This window comes from Haliaeetus leucocephalus, unplaced genomic scaffold (genome assembly GCF_000737465.1).
Source record: "Haliaeetus leucocephalus isolate CR32 unplaced genomic scaffold, Haliaeetus_leucocephalus-4.0 Scaffold41, whole genome shotgun sequence".
Classification (NCBI taxonomy): domain Eukaryota; kingdom Metazoa; phylum Chordata; class Aves; order Accipitriformes; family Accipitridae; genus Haliaeetus; species Haliaeetus leucocephalus.
Window position 1 is genome coordinate 91,567 of NW_010972477.1, and position 5,356 is coordinate 96,922.

The following is a 5,356-nucleotide window of genomic DNA, read 5'->3' on the forward strand; positions in this document are numbered from 1 at the left end:
CCCCCCAGACCCCTTCCTGCAGGGCAGCTCTCCAGCCACTCCTCTCCTAATTTAGACTTGTGCCTGGCCTTAGTCCGTCCCAGGTACAAAATCCAGCAATGCTTTATTGAACCCTGTATTGAATCTGCAATCCTGGTAAGACTAAGTAGACATTTGAAAATAGGCCTTACTTAGTCTTTACAGAGCTTTTTGAATTGGGAAGAGCCTCTGTTTCAGGCTAGCCTGGCTTAGTAACTTCTGCAGGTCAGTTGTGACCAAGAACATCTCTGCTGACAGATTGTCATTTACTACTTTGGGGAATGAGACTTAGGATCATCCCCTTCTTTGGCTGGTGTAGGTGGTGTCTCTGCCTATCTAAATGTCATCTGTGGATCCTGGCAGCAGGTGTCTACCTGCTCTAATACATTGTTTGGATCTTTTGGAACCCAATGTGAAGTATGAATTTTGCAAGGCAGCAAGACAACATGTAGTCAATGCTGCAATGCTGGACATCATTTTGCTTATGCAAAAGGGTACTTCATTCCCAGAGAATGAAAGATCTTGACCTGAATTTGCAGTGTCTCAGTTCCAAAGGGAAAACAAAAAGGTCCATTTTTTTACCTCATGGGTGTGTTGGGAGGATAAGGGCAATTAATGACTGCCATTGCTTCTGAATACAAGAAGCATGAAGCTCTGTAGGTGCTTAGAACTACCTAAGAGCATGCAGTGTTACCTTAATACTGAGAAGTACTTCAGGACATAGCACAAGCTATTTAATTTCAGTTAGAGAATCTGTGTTTCTGCTACTTAAAATAGAACTTTGCAAGAATGAGCTGAGACCCCAAGATAACTCTGTGAATTTGATAAGAAAAGCAGATTTTCTGCAAAATAGGAAATCTGAGGTACTAAGAGCTAGAGAATACTAGAGGCTCTGGAGCACCGAGGCTACTACCCTGTCTTTAGGTAAACTCTCAGCAGAACATTTGGAAAGGAGAAAAAATAGTATAGTTGCATAATGGGCATATTCTGTCAAAACCAACTGGGCCAAGACACATGGAGGCAGAAAATGCCATGTTTCTGGATCCTGGGTGGTCACAGGCAACATATAGTCACCAATCTACTTAGAGCTCACTGTGAAAGCTAACTCTGCTCTAAAGTGTCTGGAACCACATTAATGTGGTACTGTAATGGCTTTGAGACATGTGCCCTGTTGTATTGTCTTATGCATAGAGCCTTACTAATGCAACGACCTGACTGCTGGGCTGGAGACAGCTTGAAACATGGGGCTGGAGAAGATGTGCCTTTGTAGAGTTTCCTGAGAGTATGTGTATGCAGACAAGACTACCAGGCACATTACTAATTTTTTTGGCGAACCTGCAGTGTAGCTGGAATTACTCCTTAAGATTTGCCATTCAGAGATATCTGAATTCTGTCTGAATCCTTCTGGGTGGGATATTTCTTTCTTTGTAAGTTTTTATATCTAGAGTGTAGGTACCTACAAGAGAGCAGGCTCTCTAATCTCACTTTCATCACATTCTAAGGGAGACACGTGGTTTTGGTCAGATTAATGGTCAGAAAAGCTCTCTAGGAACCATCAAATGGATCCTAGTGACAGTCTCATGGTAGCCTCAGCTACAAAGTAGACATCTAAATTATAGAGGGTGTTAATCATGCTCCTAAACACCTTAGTTCTCTATTCTTCAGTGCCCTGTCTGAAAAGGGAATAATCTTAAAGGGGTGTTATGAGGGTAAAAATGGGAATGATCACAAATTACTTAAAGAATACTGAGTACGTAGAATGTATTTACAACAATCTAACAATTCAAACCAACCGCAATTCAAAAAACCAATGGGAAATACCTGCAGGGAGAATTTTCAGGATTCAGTCCATTTGGCTAATTTTTTTTCTTTGCTGTTATTTTTCTTTGATTTGCAGTTATTCTTTTTAAACAATAAATGGACTAGAAGGGAGAAATAAGAGCCTATGCCTGTTAAAGCACAGCCCTATATATTTGAAAAATGCCATTGTGTTTCCCCTCTATGATTAACATTAGCATGGGTCTATTGTCATTTTCATTCTCCTGCTGCTCTGAGCAGCAATTTTTGTCTGACAGTTTCAGTATCGCTAAAGATGCAGAATGACAACAGTGAAAGCTTTTTAGCACATAGCTGCTTAAAACTGAAATGTATTGACTGACTTGGAAACCAATTGAACTGTTCTTGGAGAGCACACCAGGGGACTGCGTATGTGTATATACAGACAGGGAGTGGGAACTCACAGATAATTCCACTTGCACAACTTTAAATCCTAGGAAGTTATGATACATTTAATTGCTCACGACATATAGACACCTCAGCTTAGTCACTCAGAAACAGCTGAAGAAAGCCTAACTATCTCCGTCATGTATGTAAGAGACTACCTTATTTCTCCCTTCCCTTTAGCAGGGCTGTAACATAGCTGCAAGGGGATGTGCTGCTATTTTCCAGCTGGGCTAATAGTTTGTGTATACCTTATGGAGACTCCTTTCTGCGATTGTGTGTGTACAATTGTGTGTGTACAATTGTGTGTGAATGGTATATCTGCTCAATATTTGATACACAAAAAAACTCTGTACAAAACAGTCAGGGTTGTGTGTGTGCTTGTCACTGTAAAGAGGAAATCCCACCAGTTTATCTGTGTGATAAGCCGTTGGAGGCACATATCCTATTTCAGCGTGTTTCAGACACTAGCAAGAACACGGAGCCAAGCATTGTTACAACCAAAATACTCAGGGGAGACCAACTGATACAAGTCTTGAAGCATGCCTGTGTCTGATCAGACTCCTATAAAGCCGTTACCTACGGTTTACCAATCTTGTCAGATAGAGCTGGAGACGGCTGCTAGGATTTTTATATTCAGTCAACTGCTGTAAAAGCAAAGATAGGTACTTTATCAGAATTGAACAAACAAGTGGCTTTGTTAGGAACTTGATTAGGAAACAATTTTGAAGGCAATGTCACATTAAATCATTCCTATTCCAAGTGACTGGAAAGAGGCTTGGATTTGAGAGAGCTGTAGAAATTTAATTAAACTAAATATTCACTTCTAAATAAAAAGATGCATGCAAAGTTACACATTGATTTTTAAGTGATTCTTCACCACTTCCATGAACTTTAACAGGAATGAAGAGATAAGGGTAAAGAAGAAAGAGAAATAAAAATGCCAAAATATTCAAAATATATGAAGTATCAAGAATTTTATTTGTTTATTTAAATAAATTATTTATTTATTATTGCTTTGGTTTACTCTGCCTTGTAGACTTTGTATAAAAGTACATTACTTTCTTTAAGGTCAAGCATGTATACTTTTTCAAAGGCATGAAGCTATTAACCCAGACAGCTTTGGAAATGTAGGTGCCTTGCTTTCTATTTAGTAAACGGTGAGATGTCACTGTTGTTTGCTGGTTAGTGTTCTCAGACATCTCTAGATGAAGATGTTGGAGACAGCTGTGGCAGGGTCAAGGTCTCTGAGCCAGCAGAACTGAAGGAACAGCTGGGTCAAATTTTAAAGGAAATCTTATTAGTCCTAATGGGGCACTGTAATAGAGTGCTTCATTCAGCTTGGGGCTATCTGGAGTCAGTCTGCAGACTTAAAAGCCTCACTTGGGAAGACTCAGGTTTGCTGGGTTTTGCCAAAGAGAATAATTTCTAAGGATAACTATTAATAATTGAGGTCACAGTTTATGGAAATTTTATAGGATCAGCATCTTAGAGACCTATGTACCTTTGCTGGGATTTTGAATAAGTGGATTCCCATGAGCCTGAGTCTCTAAGGAGAGATATTTGCTTAGAGTATATTTATGAGGTTTTTGCAATGAATTTTCCTGTCAGCAGTGAGTGAAACCCAGGTCTTTTGAACTGCCTAATTTGTCCCAGATTATTTTAAAGTAAAAAGCTCTGCCAGAAAATTTTACCCTTTTTAGCAATGAATCTGAGCATTAAAACTACTTTTAAAAATCTTCGGAGAAACACCACTATTTGACAATCATATTGGCAGAATATTTGCAGACTCCCCATTTTTTTCTGTCTTTCAACAATTTGATTTTGCTAGCAAAAATAGCGTATTTTAGGAGTACTTTCTTTAGCAGAGTAGCAGAACTGGCAGTCCAAATTTAAAAACACCTTTCTAATAACTAAAGCTGTAATAATTAATGCAAAATACTCTGACAAATTTACTATATAAACTTTCTTTTCCTGAAATGAGTATAAGAAAGTCAATATGCATAATTTTAGTACCTCAACTGTGGTAACTGATCACTGGATCCTCTCCATCTGCATGCTGTATATAATTGTCCTGGTTTCGGCTGGGATAGAGTTAATTTTCTTTCTAGTAGCTGGTATAGTGTTATGTTTTGGATTCAGTATGAGAAGAATGTTGATAACACACTGATGGTTTCAGTTGTTGCTAAGTAGTGCTTAGACTAAAGTCAAGGATTTTTCAGCTTCTCATGCCCAGCCAGCAAGAAAGCTGGAGGGGCACAAGAAGTTGGGAGGGGACACAGCCAGGACAGCTGACCCAAACTGGCCAACAGGGTATTCCACACCAGGTGACATCATGCCCAATATATAAAGTGGGGGGAGTTGGCCTGGGGGGATTGCTGCTCGGGAACTAACTGGGCACCAGTTGGCAGGTGCTAAGCAATTGCATTGTGCATCACTTGTTTTGTATATTCCAATCCTTTTATTATCATTATCATTATCATTGTCATTATTATTTTCTTCCTTTCTGTTCCATTAAATTATTCTTATCGCAACCCACAAGTTTTACTTTTTTTCCTTTCCCAATTCTCTCCCCCATCCCACTGGGTGGGGGGGAGTGAACATATGGCTGCATGGTGCTGAGTTGCTGGCTGGGGTTAAACCATGACAATAAACTGAAATAATTATAAAATAAGGTTGAATAATTTGGATGTAACTGCAAAAAATGAAGGAAAATGGCTCTGGCTACATACAGTGAATTTGGCAGATTGTAAGACTGAGAGATACAGTATTTTGTGTAACATGCAGTACTGACAATTTATGCTGTAGGGTGACAGTTTAGAAATAGAAATAAAGGACAGTAATAGGCCACAAATATTTCTGATACTGCAAAAGTATACTAATGAAACTGGAGGGGTTTTCTGAGGAAAAAACAACATTTCAATATTTGCTTAGATACATCAAGGATCCAGTATGATAGTTTATGCCAGCTGAGGCTTTTATTAAAAATAAACACAAGCTAAACCCCGGTAAAGTGCAAGAATACAGTTAGATGAATGCTTGAAAGAGCAAAGACCAAGATCTGCATCAGCTTCTGAATTTTCCTAAATATAAACAGTGTTTGATTTGAGTCTCTCAA